Source organism: Oncorhynchus keta, unplaced genomic scaffold (assembly GCF_023373465.1).
Source record: "Oncorhynchus keta strain PuntledgeMale-10-30-2019 unplaced genomic scaffold, Oket_V2 Un_contig_26588_pilon_pilon, whole genome shotgun sequence".
Classification (NCBI taxonomy): domain Eukaryota; kingdom Metazoa; phylum Chordata; class Actinopteri; order Salmoniformes; family Salmonidae; genus Oncorhynchus; species Oncorhynchus keta.
This window is the reverse complement of record NW_026285052.1, coordinates 39,461-57,009: the sequence shown is the minus strand read 5'-3', so window position 1 is coordinate 57,009 and position 17,549 is coordinate 39,461. Positions and strand designations below refer to the sequence as shown.

Genomic DNA, 17,549 nt, shown 5'->3' with positions numbered 1-17,549 from the left:
CTTGTTAACTGGCAGTGACCTCAAGGCCATTTCAAAGAGCGGTCATGAGTATATAGAATCTCTCTGCCCACTCAGACTGTTCTTAGGGTAAAAATATTCTGGGTAATGTTTTGGTCATTCAAAAGGCTATTTTTACTTTTAAAGTGTTGTGGTTTATTTTCTGGTCATACTGATGTCAAAGACATAATATTAGTATTCTGAAGTGTTTTGGTAATAGCCTGGTCCAGATCGGATTGTGCTCTTACCAGGAAGTTGACATAATAGCAAAAACAGACGGGCACTTGTAAAAGAAAGAAAGAAAAGAAAATCTAATTTCTCATGTTCGGATGCAGTTCGAAGATTAACCAGCAGGAGGAATCAAATCCTCTGATAACAGAGATTTTATGGTTTGTTCTTTAGTATTTCAGTGGTATTTTCAAGACAAAGGGACAGTCAGGGACTAATCTCCCCCATTTCACAGAAGAAGACCATTTTTCCATGTCAGGTGGACTAGAGAGTAAACGGAGGGATAGGATTTGATTCAGTGCACGAGAGCTGCACTGTCGGCAGGTTTACTGCATCAGCACGTATCACAGACCACTGGTTCGAAGTCGCCAAAGATTAACTGTCAATCGTTGTTTTAAAGAATGGTTAGAAGTTGCCAAGATATTACAATGAGAACCAAAGATGAACTGTGAGTCCTTATTTTGGTGGAGTGAGAGAATCTCAATGTCTTTAGGTAACCTTTATTTAAGGATGCAGTCAGAGAAAGGATGGGCAGGCTACAGCTCTGACCACTATCTTCCTCTTCTCCTTCCTCCTCCCCCTCTTTCTAGCCCTTTTCTGAACCAATCCCCCCCCCCCAAACTAAAACTAAAAAATGTCCTAGTGTATAATCTAGAACCTAAAAGAGTTATTCAGCTGTCCCCATAGAATAACCCTTTGAAGAACCCTTTTGGGTTCCATGTAGAACCCTTTCCACAGAGTTCTACAATGATCCAAAAGGATTATGCTATGGGAACAGCCTAGCAAATCTTTTTTTCTAAGTGTGTACAATAATTTCATGCAATATCTTCTAATGCATGACAAGGGGAAAGCATTTGTCATTCCAAACTATTCAAGAATTCTGATTCCAAAGCTGATGGACAAATCCTCACGTTGCTCCTTATTTAAAATGAGTGAGTAACTAATCATGTGAAAGTGTTACAGTATGTAGCTGGATGAGGTTTAGTAGTCCCATGACACCAGATAACCCTCAGCGAAACCATTCTAAACTCTTGTTCGTTAAGGTAGCATCTTTAGTGATTTAAGACATTTTTGTTTATCTTTTCTAAAATACAATACACAATAATATTGGACAATACATTTGGCCATTTATATGATATGCAATTTTTGTATTTAATTTAAATATATTAGCTGATGAACCATTTAAACTTTTTTGAAAACACTGAAATAAATTAAAGAGGTTTTTAAGGCTTGCCAGTTAGTCAGTGCTTATCTCTGCAACAGGTCACCTTCCAGATTATCCAATGTATTTCCTGTGTAATAACAGAGGTTAGCTATACCAAGGCTGAGCAGCACTGGGCCCTTCATTTGGACTGGCCCAGAATGGATCAGAATGGGTCAGATCATGGCTCTGCTAGGACAGAGAGGAACCTGACAAGACAGGGGCCTTGGAGCACAGCGACTCACCTGGCTAAGCTTTGGGTTTACAACATACTAACACAAGATCAGTGAGAACAACAACCTAAACCCAAGTGTCCCCAGTGCTAGAACTCCAGGGCTGCAGCACTGTAAAGACCAACCAATGTCACTGACAGGCCAGAGAATACTGCATGTTCACTTTGTTTCCCAGGTCTAAGTCACTCTCTGGTTCAAGGCAAAGGAAGAGAACCAGTGGCTACAGGCCTCAAGAGCTGGGGTGGGGTTTACCCAGATCTGACACCAGGGGGCTTCAAACCCAGGCCTTCAGGTCAGTACCACCACACGTTGTATTCCACCTCTTCCACCAGGCTTGTAAACCTTTCGACTTGTATTGGAACATTCTGGCCTACAAACTCAGCCTAAGACATTCTGAGCAGGTCTCAGTGCTTGAAAACAAACCATCTTTTCATGCAAAAACAACAGTCTCTTGTGGATGGCCCCTGGCATTGACAGGCACCGCCATTTCAATAAAACACACTCGGAGAGGAAGACTTTAGAAACTAGCACCTCCAAATTGGCTACAATAGGTAAACACGTGCTCCAGGTTGGGTGATGTTAAAAAGAGGAAGGTTGGATGAACCAATAAGAGGGTACTTCCTGTAGCTATCTAAGTACAGATTGGTTTCCATGTAGCACGTAATTAGTGACTCTCCCAATCTGAGGTCTGGCAGATCAGCATCACTGATTACAGATCAGGAAATTGAAGTTGCCTAGTGGGAGGAAGTGACATCAAGCACATTCAGATTAGGCATCTCCTTCCACAATGTCTGTTCAGCAGATTAATAAACATCCCAAATCAACCCATAGACCCTCATCTCTATGTATTTCTGTAAATCTGACAGGATTGGAAAGGTTTAAGCAATATGGCAGACAATCCAACTAGCAAATTAAAAGGCATGGTGGAGCTGTTACCATTTTGGTTATATTTATACAATTCTTTCAGTTCTAAGTGTATAGAGTTTAGGGGCTAGCATTTGATTTTGGACATCCTTCCACACAGTCTGGACTCTTACACTAAGTTTCAGTGCTTCTAACACAGCCTGTCTCACAGCAAGTCTCCTCATCATCACAATATCAACCACAACAAAACCCATCACAGGAAGTAATCCATAAAATAGTAAATAAATAAGGTCCCACCTCTGTCATATTATCATGGGACCTGAAAATGAACGGTTATTTCAACTGTTGTCTTTTTCCCATCTGATACATCTGAAGAAAGTCAATGTTTCGACATGGTGATGTGTGTGAAATGAAGTAGCTGTATATGGAGGCTAAGGGAACTGTAATGCTCCGGGTGTCGTGGGTGTGGAGTCAGACGCAGGAAACAGAGAGTGCAATACTGTGCTCTTTAATGCACTCACGCAACACTGGGTGCTCAAAACCAAAATGGCCAAACACGAGGGACGAAAATAGTACAGCTTAATACACGACCAGGAACAAACACGTTCCTCTACTACATAACCGAAGGTCACAATAATTATTCCCGCACAAAGAAACAGGCTGTCTAATAAAGCCCAACTAATGATTCACTAACAGGTGCTAACAATAAACATACAAGGAGGGGGAAGAAAGACAATCAGTGGCAGCTAATAGGCCGGTGACGACGACTGCCAAGCGCCACCCGACCAGGAAGGGGAGCCACCCCCCCCCCCCCATGGTGATGTGTGAAATTAAGTAGCTGTATATAGAGGCTAAGGGAACAGAGTGACATGGTGATGTGTGTGAAAGGAAGTAGCTGTATATAGAGGCTAAGGGAACAGAGAGACATGGTGATGTGTGTGAAATGAAGTAGCTGTATATGGAGGCTAAGGGAACAGAGAGACATGGTGATGTGTGTGAAAGGAAGTAGCTGTATATGGAGGCTAAGGGAACAGAGAGACATGGTGATGTGTGTGAAAGGAAGTAGCTGTATATGGAGGCTAAGGGAACAGAGAGACATGGTGATGTGTGTGAAAGGAAGTAGCTGTATATGGAGGCTAAGGGAACAGAGAGACATGGTGATGTGTGTGAAATTAAGTAGCTGTATATGGAGGCTAAGGGAACAGAGAGACATGGTGATGTGTGTGAAATTAAGTAGCTGTATATGGAGGCTAAGGGAACAGAGAGACATGGTGATGTGTGTGAAATTAAGTAGCTGTATATAGAGGCTAAGGGAACAGAGAGACATGGTGATGTGTGTGAAAGGAAGTAGCTGTATATGGAGGCTAAGGGAACAGAGAGACATGGTGATGTGTGTGAAATGAAGTAGCTGTATATGGAGGCTAAGGGAACAGAGAGACATGGTGATGTGTGTGAAAGGAAGTAGCTGTATATGGAGGCTAAGGGAACAGAGAGACATGGTGATGTGTGTGAAAGGAAGTAGCTGTATATGGAGGCTAAGGGAACAGAGAGACATGGTGATGTGTGTGAAATTAAGTAGCTGTATATAGAGGCTAAGGGAACAGAGAGACATGGTGATGTGTGTGAAATGAAGTAGCATCCAGCTGTACCCCCTCTAGCACCAGGGTCAGCTGTACCCCTTCAAACATTCAACCTCCAACTGTACCCCCTCTAGCACCAGGGTCAGCTGTACCCCTTCAAACATTCAACCTCCAGCTGTACCCCCTCTAGCACCAGGGTCAGCTGTACGCCTTCAAACATTCAACCTCCAGCTGTACCCCCTCTAGCACCAGGGTCAGCTGTACGCCTTCAAACATTCAACCTCCAGCTGTACCCCCTCTAGCACCAGGGTCAGCTGTACCCCTTCAAACATTCAACCTCCAGCTGCGTCCCCCCCTCTAGCACCAGGGTCAGCTGTACCCCTTCAAACATTCAACCTCCAGCTGCGTACCCCCTCTAGCACCAGGGTCAGCTGTACCCCTTCAAACATTCAACCACCAGCTGCGTAACGGTGGGTTAACTGCCTTGTTCAGGGGCAGAACAACACATTTGTACCTTTTCAGCTCAGGTATTCAATCTGGCAACTTTACAGTTAACTAGTCCAACGCTCTAACCACCTGCCTCACGAGGAGCCTTCTTGTTACGCAAATGCAGTAAGAAGCCAAGGTAAGTTGCTAGCTAGCATTAAACTTATCTTATAAAAAACAATCAATCAATCATAATCACGAGTTATAACTACACATGGTTGGTGATATTACTAGTTTATCTAGCGTGTCCTGCGTTGCTTAAAATCGATGCGGTGCGCATTCGTGAAAATGGCCTGTCGTTGTTCCAACGTGTACCTAACCATAAACATTAATGCCTTTCTTAAAATCAATACACAGAAGTATATATTTTTAAACATGCATATTTAGCTACAAGGGTCTACAGTCAATCACGGATTACAAAAAGAGAACCAGCACCGTCACGGACCAGGATGTCTTGCTCCCAGGCAGACTAAATAACTTTTTTTTTCCTGCTTTGAGGACAATACAGTGCCACTGACACTACCCGCAACCAAAACATACGGACTCTCCTTCACTGCAGCCAACGTGAGGAAAACATTTAAACGTGTCAACCCTCGCAAGGCTGCAGGCCCAGACGGCATCCCCAGCCGCGCCCTCAGAACATGCGCAGACCAGCTGGCTGGTGTGTTTACGGACATATTCAATCAATCCCTATCCCAGTCTGTTGTTCCCACATGCTTCAAGAGGGCCACCATTGTTCCTGTTCCCAAGAAAGCTAAGGTAACTGAGCTAAACGACTACCGCCCCGTAGCACTCACTTCCGTCATCATGAAGTGCTTTGAGAGACTAGTCAAGGACCATATCACCTCCACCCTACCTGACACCCTAGACTCACTCCAATTTGCTTACCGCCCAAATAGGTCCACAGACGATGCAATCTCAACCACACTGCACACTACCCTAACCCATCTGGACAAGAGGAATACCTATGTGAGAATGCTGTTCATCGACTACAGCTCGGCATTTAACACCATAGTGCCCTCCAAGCTCGTCATCAAGCTCGAGACCCTGGGTCTCGACCCCGCCCCGTGCAACTGGGTACTGGACTTCCTGACGGGCCGCCCACAGGTGGTGAGGGTAGGTAACAACATCTCCACCCCGCTGATCCCCAACACTGGGGCCCCACAAGGGTGCGTTCTGAGCCCTCTCCTGTACTCCCTGTTCACTCACGACTGCGTGGCCACGAACGCCTCCAACTCAATCATCAAGTTTGCGGACGACACAACAGTGGTAGGCTTGATTACCAACAACGACGAGATGGCCTACAGGGAGGAGGTGAGGGCCCTCGGAGTGTGGTGTCAGGAAAATAACCTCACACTCAACGTCAACAAAACTAAGGAGATGATTGTGGACTTCAGGAAACAGCAGAGGGAACACCCCCCTATCCATATCGATGGAACAGTAGTGGAGAGGGTAGTGAGTTTTAAGTTCCTTGGCGTACACATCACAGACAAACTGAATTGGTCCACCCACACAGACAGCATCGTGAAGAAGGCGCAGCAGCGCCTCTTCAACCTCAGGAGGCTGAAGAAATTCGGCTTATCACCAAAAGCACTCACAAACTTCTACAGATGCACAATCGAGTATCACCGCCTGGTACGGCAACTGCTCCGCCCACAACCGTAAGGCTCTCCAGAGGGTAGTGAGGTCTGCACAACACATCACCGGGGGCAAACTACCTGCCCTCCAGGACACCTACACCATAAAGATCATCAAGGACAGCAACCACCCGAGCCACTGCCTGTTCACCCCGCTATCATCCAGAAGGGGAGGTCAGTACAGGTGCATCAAATCTGGGACCGAGAGACTGAAAAACAGCTTCTATCTCAAGGCCATCAGACTGTTAAACAGCCACCACTAACATTGAGTGGCTGCTGCCAACACACTGACTCAACTCCAGCCACTTTAATAATGGGAATTGATGGGAAATGATGTAAAATATATCACTAGCCTCTTTAAACAATGCTACCTAATATAATGTTCCCTACATTATTCATCTCATATGTATACGTATATACTGTACTCTATATCATCTACTGCATCCTTATGTAATACATGTATCACTAGCCACTTTAACTATGCCACTTTGTTTACATACTCATCTCATATGAATATACTGCACTCAATACCATCTACTGTATCTTGCCTATGCCGCTCTGTACCATCACTCATTCATATATCTTTATGTACATATTCTTTATCCCCTTACACTTGTGTCTATAAGGTAGTAGTTTTGGAATTGTTAGCTAGATTACTTGTTGGTTATTACTGCATTGTCGGAACTAGAAGCACAAGCATTTCGCTACACTCGCACTAACATCTGCTAACCATGTGTATGTGACAAATAAAATTTGATTTGATTTGAAGAAAGGTTAGCAGGCAATATTAAGCAGGTGAAATTGTGTCACTTCGCATACAAGCCAGTCACACAGAATTTTGCGTAATTATGGCACAACATTGAAGGTTGTGCAATGTAACAGCAATATTTAGACTTAAAATACGGAACGGATGCAGTATTTCACTGAAAGAATAAACGTTTTGTTTTCGAAATGATAGTTTCCGGATTCGACCATATTAATGACCTAAGGCTCGTATTTCTGTGTGTTATTATGTTATAATTAAGTCTATGATTTGATAGAGCAGTCTGACTGAGCGATGGAAGCTAACAGCAGGATCGTAAAGCATTCATTCAAACAGCACTTTCGTGCGTTTTGCCAGCAGCTCTTCGCAATGCTTCAAGCATTGAGCTGTTTATGACTTGAAGCCTATCAACTCCTGAGATTTGGCTGGTGTAACCGATGTGAAATGGCTAGCTAGTTTGCCAAGCTAATAGCGTTTCAAACGTCACTCGCTCCAAGACTTGGAGTAGTTGTTCCCCTTGCTCTGCATGGGTAACGCTGCTAAGAGGGTGGCTGTTGTCGATGTGTTCCTGGTTCGAGCCCAGGTAGCGGCGAGGAGAGGGATGGACGCTATACTGTTACACTGGCAATACTAAAGTGCCTATAAGAACATCCAATAGTCAAAGGTGTATGAAATACAAATCGTATAAAGAGAAATATTCATGTTAAAAGGAACCACCAGCTTTCATATGTTCTCATGTTCTGAGCAAGGAACTTAAACGTTAGCTTTCTTACATGGCACATATTGCTCTTTTACAAACCAACACTGTTTTTGCATTATTTAAACCAAATTGAACATGTTACATTATTTATTTGAGGCTAAATTGGTTTTATTGATGTATTATATTAAGTTAAAATAAGTGCTCATTCAGTATTGTTGTAATTGTCTTTATTACAAATAAATAAATAAAATCAAATAAAAATCGGCCGATTTAATCGGTATCTGCTTTTTTGGTCCTCCAATAATCTGTATCGGCGTTGAAAAATTGTAATCGGTCGACCTCTAGCCAGCGCACTCTCAAATGTTGTTTTTTTTGCCATCATTATAAGCCTGCCACACACACACACACTATATGATACATCTATTAAACATAAGAATGAGTGAGTTTTTCACAAACCGGCTCGTGGGAAGTGACAAAGAGCTCTTACAGGACCAGGGCACAAATAAGAATATAATAATCAATCATTTTGCTCTTTATTTAGCCATCTTACATTTAAAACATTATTTGTTCATCAAACATTATGAATAGCTCACCACAGGTTAATGAGAAAGGTGTGCTTGAAAGTATGCACATAACTCTACAAGGTTGGGTTGTGTTGGAGAGAGTCTCGGTCTTAAATCATTTTCCACACACACACCGTGCCTGTATTTAGTTTTCATGTTTAGGGAGGGCCGAGAATCCACTCTCACGTAGATACATGGTTGCAAAGGGCATCAGTGTCTTAACAGCATGATTTGCCAAGACAAGTAACTCTGAGTGCAGCACTATCCAGAAATCTGGCAGTGGCTTCTGATTAAATTACATTTTCACAGAACCGCTTATTTCGATGAGGCTCTCTCTTGTTCAGATATCAGATAACGAATCCAGTTGTTTGTGTCATCCGTTATGTGAAAGTACCTGTGTAACTGAGCACCCAACTCATTCAGGTGCTTCGCTATATTACATTTGACATTGTCCGTAAGCTTGAGCTTTGTTTTGTTCTATTCCCGAGAGATATAGGTCTAATTTCTTGATCCTTGGCTCTACGATGGAGTTGACAGTGAGATGGGGAGTATAAACCAAGTTGAAAGAATAGTTTCAATAGAATGTTTTGATATTCTCTGTGAAATATGTTTAGATATGTGTATTAAGAATAATTGGTAAAAGTAATCATTTATCATGTAGTTAATGAACTGAACTAAACTGTTGTTCTGATCTGTTCTTTCGAGGTTATCATGAAAAGTGACCTCAGACGGTATCTTAATGCATGGAAGAGATAATTTGGACCGAATGGTGTGTGTACCTCAAAACCCCCTCTACCTGGCTGAAGAAGAGAGACAAAAGCATTGAAGGAGGCTTTCCAAACCACTTCTACCGAGAGAAAAGAACCAAGCCAGAAATTGGTGTACAGTATCAGATCTAAGCTATCAACTGCTTTTCTTTCATGGTTCTGTCATACTGTGGTGAGTCCACTTGGAGTGATCATGGAGAAAGATCTGTTCTAACATTTTCTTATGATGCTGGTATATTGGTTGACGAATGGACAAGACATGAGTGGTAAAGATGAGACATTGAAATTGGGACATTATCATGGGTCGTCCATTTTGAACTGTAAAGCTATCTGAAGAAAAACGAAGATGGCAGAAGATGCCGTGCCTGTGTAAGGGGGGTTTAATCAAACTGTGCCATTAAAATTGTTTATACTTTTGTGGTATCAGATTGATTGAAGAGGTCTACACCATGTAAATTGTAGTAATTTAGATTAAGAATGCATTGAGATACTGATCTGTATTAATATCATGACTAAAAAAGTTAATAGTAGAATTATGGGATGATTATACTGTATGTAAATCTGCTAATATTGATGTGAGTTAAATTGAGGTTTTTACCTTAAGTGATAATGACCCATTTGAATCACTGAGGAATGTTGGGTTGTTACTTATGATTTGGAATATGAATGATTTCACTGCCCTATTCTCTATTCCTGAGTATATTTCTGAGCATGAGAACTTAGAGGGATGTCTGTCCTATATGTTGTGAGGAGGCCTGTGTTTAGACACTGTTTCTCATGTAACGTAAAGAGCATAAATATGTTAAGTTTTTATTTTCCTCAAATGGATTATTCTATATGTTTAAACAGGTGCAAGTCTGTATTATGGTATAAACATTGTAAACTCAGTTTCTGACGGGCGACTACTTACATTGAAGGGATTTGATTCTTTATTATCTTTAAATTTTGATTATGGATTTTTTAATTGTATTATATACTCTACTGTTAGTAAGGTGCTATGTTACTATTCTGATTCTTCAGAAGTGACTGAGTCCCTTGAGAGGGGAATGTTGTGGAATTATCAGAATTAGTTGAGTAACATAGATAAGATGTGTTATTTTCATGATATGCTTATGAGTTATTTCTCATAAATGTATTTTGTTGTACTATAGTGGTGGCCATTGGCAGTTATCTGTTTTGTCAGGACTAAGTTGCATGGGCCACAGAGAGGGGAGAGGTCAAAGTGTCATCATGTGTAAAGATATATTTTACTCCCTACTTTTTCTTGTGGGGAAAGAAGGGTGGCAGTGTCTGGAATCATTCTATGCTCCCTCTAATGTTGCTTTTATCTTAACCTAGAGCCTCACCCTCCTCTCCGTGAGTTTGTCCAGGAGGTTGTATTTTGAGTGGGTTGTATCTAAATGACAATTTGATATATGCCTGTTGATATGGAGGATTTGGTTCATGGTTCTGGGGTTTGGGAAAGGAGACAAAGCTGAACGATGAATTATGTCTATGCTGTCTGACTATGTGTGTCTTTGCTATTAAAGGAACTCAGTTGCATTGTAAGGGGGCTCTCAGAGAATTCACTGAGAGACACTGCATTTATCTGAGAGTCACAGGATTGTGATAGAGCTCATATAATTAAAGATGGACTTTTATAACTAACTCTGACGTGTGTGTGTGTGTGGTTTGCTCCCATGATTTGGTAAATAGAGGAAATTTCCACGGCAGACACCAAGGAACTTAAGCTCTCCCTACAGCCCCGTCAATGAGAATGGGGGTGTGCTCGGTCCTCCTTTTCCTGAAGTCCACAATCATCTCCTTTGTCTTGATTTAGTAATTTAGTGTTAGCTAGCTACATAGCTGTCTTTGTTTCCAAGATAATTGTGTAGTTTAGAGTGTGTAGTCTTGGAGTGATTATCTTAATTCACTGAGGTTCGCTAGCCAGCTATTTGTCGTCCTTAACGTAGGAGACTCTGCTAGCTAGCCAACAGCTAACAGCTAGCCAACGTCACCACACACACGTCTACTGAATCGAATTCAACAACCCGGTCAGGTAGTATCACATTTTCATTTCATTTCATTACAGTACAACGGTTTGATTTGTTTGATCGTAGCTAGCTACATAGCTAGCTACATAGCCGTCTTTGTTTCAAAGATAATTGTGTAGTCTAGAGCGATTTCCTAGGTTAGCTAGCCAGCTATTGTCGTTCTTTTAACGCAACGTAACGTAAACAACACTGCTAGCTAGCCAGCTAGCCCCGAATAGTAGCACTGTAGAAACTATTACACTCAACGGAACGACTTGATTAGTGTAGTGTCAACAACGCAGCTACTGCCAGCTAGCCTACTTCAGCAGTACTGTATCATTTTAATCATTTTAGTCAATAAGATTCTTGCTACGTAAGCTTAACTTTCTGAACATTCGAGACGTGTAGTCCACTTGTCATTCCAATCTCCTTGCATTAGCGTAGCCTCTTCTGTAGCCTGTCAACTATGTGTCTGTCTATCCCTGTTCTCTCCTCTCTGCACAGACCATACAAACGCTCCACACCGCGTGGCCGCGGCCACCCTAATCTGGTGGTCCCAGCGCGTACGACCCACATGGAGTTCCAGGTCTCCGGTAGCCTCTGGAACTGCCGATCTGCGGCCAACAAGGCAGAGTTCATCTCAGCCTATGCCTCCCTCCAGTCCCTCGACTTCTTGGCACTGACGGAAACATGGATCACCACAGATAACACTGCTACTCCTACTGCTCTCTCCTCGTCCGCCCACGTGTTCTCGCACACCCCGAGAGCTTCTGGTCAGCGGGGTGGTGGCACCGGGATCCTCATCTCTCCCAAGTGGTCTTTCTCTCTTTCTCCCCTTACCCATCTGTCTATCGCCTCCTTTGAATTCCATGCTGTCACAGTTACCAGCCCTTTCAAGCTTAACATCCTTATCATTTATCGCCCTCCAGGTTCCCTTGGAGAGTTCATCAATGAGCTTGATGCCTTGATAAGCTCCTTTCCTGAGGACGGCTCACCTCTCACAGTTCTGGGCGACTTTAACCTCCCCACGTCTACCTTTGACTCATTCCTCTCTGCCTCCTTCTTTCCACTCCTCTCCTCTTTTGACCTCACCCTCTCACCTTCCCCCCCTACTCACAAGGCAGGCAATACGCTTGACCTCATCTTTACTAGATGCTGTTCTTCCACTAACCTCATTGCAACTCCCCTCCAAGTCTCCGACCACTACCTTGTATCCTTTTCCCTCTCGCTCTCATCCAACACTTCCCACACTGCCCCTACTCGGATGGTATCGCGCCGTCCCAACCTTCGCTCTCTCTCCCCCGCTACTCTCTCCTCTTCCATCCTATCATCTCTTCCCTCTTGCTCAAACTTTCTCCAACCTCCAACAATCTCCTGATTCTGCCTCCTCAACCCTCCTCTCCTCCCTTTCTGCATCCTTTGACTCTCTATGTCCCCTATCCTCCAGGCCGGCTCGGTCCTCCCCTCCCGCTCCGTGGCTCGACGACTCATTGCGAGCTCACAGAACAGGGCTCCGGGCAGCCGAGCGGAAATGGAGGAAAACTCGCCTCCCTGCGGACCTGGCATCCTTTCACTCCCTCCTCTCTACATTTTCCTCCTCTGTCTCTGCTGCTAAAGCCACTTTCTACCATTCTAAATTCCAAGCATCTGCCTCTAACCCTAGGAAGCTCTTTGCCACCTTCTCCTCCCTCCTGAATCCCCCCTCCTCCCTCTCTGCAGATGACTTCGTCAACCATTTTGAAAAGAAGGTCGACGACATCCGATCCTCGTTTGCTAAGTCAAACGACACCGCTGGTTCTGCTCACACTGCCCTACCCTATGCTCTGACCTCTTTCTCCCCTCTCTCTCAGATGAAATCTCGCGTCTTGTGACGGCCGGCCGCCCAACAACCTGCCCGCTTGACCCTATCCCCTCCTCTCTTCTCCAGACCATTTCCGGAGACCTTCTCCCTTACCTCACCTCGCTCATCAACTCATCCCTGACCGCTGGCTACGTCCCTCCCGTCTTCAAGAGAGCGAGAGTTGCACCCCTTCTGAAAAAACCTACACTCGATCCCTCCGATGTCAACAACTACAGACCAGTATCCCTTCTCTCTTTTCTCTCCAAAACTCTTGAGCGTGCCGTCCTTGGCCAGCTCTACCGCTATCTCTCTCAGAATGACCTTCTTGATCCTAATCAGTCAGGTTTCAAGACTAGTCATTCAACTGAGACTGCTCTTCTCTGTATCACGGAGGCGCTCCGCACTGCTAAAGCTAACTCTCTCTCCTCTGCTCTCATCCTTCTAGACCTATCGGCTGCCTTCGATACTGTGAACCATCAGATCCTCCTCTCCACCCTCTCCGAGTTGGGCATCTCCGGCGCGGCCCACGCTGGATTGCGTCCTACCTGACAGGTCGCTCCTACCAGGTGGCGTGGCGAGAATCTGTCTCCTCACCACGCGCTCTCACCACTGGTGTCCCCCAGGGCTCTGTTCTAGGCCCTCTCTTATTCTCGCTATACACCAAGTCACTTGGCTCTGTCATAACCTCACATGGTCTCTCCTATCATTGCTATGCAGACGACACACAATTAATCTTCTCCTTTCCCCCTTCTGATGACCAGGTGGCGAATCGCATCTCTGCATGTCTGGCAGACATATCAGTGTGGGTGACGGATCACCACCTCAAGCTGAACCTCAGCAAGACGGAGCTCCTCTTCCTCCCGGGGAAGGACTGCCCGTTCCATGATCTCGCCATCACGGTTGACAACTCCATTGTGTCCTCCTCCCAGAGCGCTAAGAACCTTGGCGTGATCCTGGACAACACCCTGTCGTTCTCAACTAACATCAAGGCGGTGTCCCGTTCCTGTAGGTTCATGCTCTACAACATCCGCAGAGTACGACCCTGCCTCACACAGGAAGCGGCGCAGGTCCTAATCCAGGCACTTGTCATCTCCCGTCTTGATTACTGCAACTCGCTGTTGGCTGGGCTCCCTGCCTGTGCCATTAAACCCCTACAACTCATCCAGAACGCCGCAGCCCGTCTGGTGTTCAACCTTCCCAAGTTCTCTCACGTCACCCCGCTCCTCCGCTCTCTCCACTGGCTTCCAGTTGAAGCTCGCATCCGCTACAAGACCATGGTGCTTGCCTATGGAGCTGTGAGGGGAACGGCACCTCAGTACCTCCAGGCTCTGATCAGGCCCTACACCCAAACAAGGGCACTGCGTTCATCCACCTCTGGCCTGCTCGCCTCCCTACCACTGAGGAAGTACAGTTCCCGCTCAGCCCAGTCAAAACTTTTCGCTGCTCTGGCCCCCAATGGTGGAACAAACTCCCTCACGACGCCAGGACAGCGGAGTCAATCACCACCTTCCGGAGACACCTGAAACCCCACCTCTTCAAGGAATACCTAGGATAGGGTAAGTAATCCTTCTCACCCCCCTAAAAAGATTTAGATGCACTATTGTAAAGTGGCTGTTCCACTGGATGTCATAAGGTGTATGCACCAATTTGTAATTCGCTCTGGATAAGAGCGTCTGCTAAATGACTTAAATGTAAATGTAAATCACGTTGAGGGAGAGGTTGTTGTCCTGCCACCACACGGCGAGGTCTCTGACCTCCTCCCTATAGGCTGTCTCATTGTTGTCAGTGATCATGCCTACCACTGTTGTGTCATTGGCAAACTTAATGATGGTGTTGGAGTCGTGCCTGACCATGCAGTCATGAGTGAACAGGGAGTACAGGGGGGGGGGACTGAGCACTGTTGGGGCGGTATGCAAATTGGAGTGGGTCTAGGGTTTCTGGGATAATGGTGTTGATGTGAGCCATGACCAGCCTTTCAAAGCACATCATGGCTACAGATGTGAATGCTATGGGTCGGTAGTCATTTTGGCAGGTTACCTTAGTGGTCTTGGGCACAGGGACTGTGTGCTTGAAACATGTTGTTATTACAGACTCAGTCAGGAAGAGGTTGAAAATGTCAGTAAAGTCAACTTGCCAGTTGGTCAGCGTATTCTCCGAGTACACACCCTGGTAATCCGTCTGGCCCTGCAGCCTTGTGAATGTTGACCTGTTTAAAAGGTCTTACTCACATTGGCTGCGGAGGTCATTATAACGCAGTCGTCCGGAACAGCTGATGCTCTCATGCATGTTTCAGTGTTACTTGCCTCGAAGTGAACATAGAAGTAATTTAGCTCGTCTGGTAGACTATTGTGGGCAGCTCGCAGCTCTGCTTCCCTTTGTAGTCTGTAATAGTTTGCAAGCCCTGCCACATCCAACGAGTGTCAGAGCTGGTGTAGTAGGATTCAATCTTAGTCCTGTATTGATGCTTTGCCTGTTTCATGGTTCGACAGAGGGCATGGCGGGATTTCTTTTAAGCTTCCGGGTTAGAGACCCGCGACTTTGAAAGCAGCAGCTCTACCCCTTATCTCAGTGCGGATGTTGCCTGTAATCCATGGCTTCTGGTTGGGGTATGTCTGTTGGGTATCACTGTGGGGACGACATCATCAATGCACTTATTGATGAAGCCAATGCCTGATGTGGTGTACTCCTCAATGCCATCGGAAGAATCCCGGAACATATTCCAGTCTGTGATAGCAAAACAGTCCTGTAGCTTAGCATCTGCTTCATCTAACCACTTTTTTATTGATCTAGTCACTGGTGCTTCCTGCTTTATTTTTGCTTGTAAGCAGGAATCAGAAGGATATAATTGCGGTCAGATTTGTATGCCTCTCTGTGTGTGGAGTATAGGTGGTCCAGAGTTTTTTTCCCTCTGGTTGCACATTTAACATGCTGATAGAAATGAGGTTAAACGGTTTTAAGTTTCCCTGCATTAAAGTCCCCGGCCACAAGGAGCACCGCCTCTGGATGAGCGTTTTCCTGTTTCCTTATGGCCGTATAAAGCTCATTGAATGTGGCCCTACTGCCAGCGTCGGTTTGTGGTGACAAATAGACAGCTACGAAGAATATAGATGAAAAAATAGTGTGGGCTACAGCTTATCATGAGATACTCTACCTCAGGTGAGCAAAACCTCAAGACTTCCTTAGATTTTGTGCACCAGCTGTTGTTTACAAATATACACAGACCGCCAACCCTTGTCTTTCCAGATCTATGTTATACATGTCGTCGTTCAGCCAAGACTCGGTGAAACAGTTTTTAAAGAGATGGGTGGGGCTAAAGCTTAACGGGGTGTGAACGATGCTAAATGGGTGTAGAGAAGGAAGAGATCTCCAGTAAGTGTACCAAAACATTCACAGGCCATTTTCTCAAAAGTGGGGTTTATAAGTTGATCAACTTTCAAAGCAAAATTACTTTGACATTGTTCCTCAATTGCAGGGTATTATATACCATTTCTAGCTCTGAGTCTTTAGTTTTGTCCAATGTAAAAAAAAAACTATTTCAAATTTTGCTACATGAGACCGAATCCAGGTGGTCGGTCACATATGGTGTTTAGTTTAGGCTGCTATGGTGTTCACTTTGAACCAGGTCCAAATGTAGCATGCCATGGGTCTAGCTGTTATCCCAATCTAAATATAGCCCAGAATGTCCTGGTGATGCTGGGTGATGAGGGGTGCTGTGAGTCCCCTGCACATGACACAGAGGAGCCCACTGTCTTTGAGGGAAACCCACGGCACGAGGTGCAGCACGCATCACCGGCACATACACATACTGCACGGACACACGCTGCACAGGCACACACACATGCTGCATGGACACACACTGCACAGGCACACACACATGCTGCAAAGGCCCACGCCCATTGCATACACACACACACACCCATTTGCTGCACACAAAACACTCTGCACACAGAGCAGTGACCAAGCTGCACTTCTTAGATTAGAAAATAATTAATTGGTGTAATTAATAGGATGAAAGCTCCACCGAGCACTATGGTAGAGTAAAGTTCCATCCCAAATCTACCCCTAAAGGTTACATCAATTTATACGCAACTGCTGTATTGTTATGGCAACCCTGTATCATCCATGTCTCAATAACCAATCAGACTGCTGTATTGTATGCCTGTGTGTTGTTATGGCAACCCTGTATCATCCATGTCTCAATAACCAATCAGACTGCTGTATTGTATGCCTGTGTATTGTTATGGCAACCCTGTATCATCCATGTCTCAATAACCAATCAGACTGCTGTATTGTATGCCTGTGTATTGTTATGGCAACTGTTACGAATCCCTTTTGGCCCGACGGTCTAGGGGGGGATGGTAATGAGACCCGTAACATAACTCATGCAAATTATTATTGTGACAAAGTAAAAGTGTGAACGAAATAACCACGACAACAGAAATCTACCGTCAAACTCTAGGTTTATTTATAAACACACGGTAATGGGGGGAGCAGGAAAAGGGGCTGAGCTGGACCCAAGGAAAGAAACAATAAGTATTCAAAAACACCCCTAAGCTAGACTAGCCTACTTTAACAACAGCTAACTAACTAACCAAAAATACAGTGGGTGGTCTGCCCAGTTCTAACTAGTGTATTTAACAAAGTTCACCTACGGGTAGTGTATGCCCATGGGCGACTT

At 44.8% G+C, this 17,549-nt stretch overlaps 1 protein-coding gene across 1 annotated transcript in view; it reads left to right on the top strand.

Annotated features, from left to right (window-relative positions):
- LOC118394880 (EMILIN-3-like) overlaps window positions 1-2,266 on the top strand; it is a 69,723-nt gene extending 67,457 nt beyond the window's left edge. Inside the window, exon 8 of the mRNA XM_052506525.1 lies at window positions 1,835-2,266. The gene's annotated coding sequence lies outside the window, so the exon portion shown is untranslated. The remainder of the gene's footprint in view (window positions 1-1,834) is intronic.
- Window positions 2,267-17,549: the final 15,283 nt, after the last annotated feature.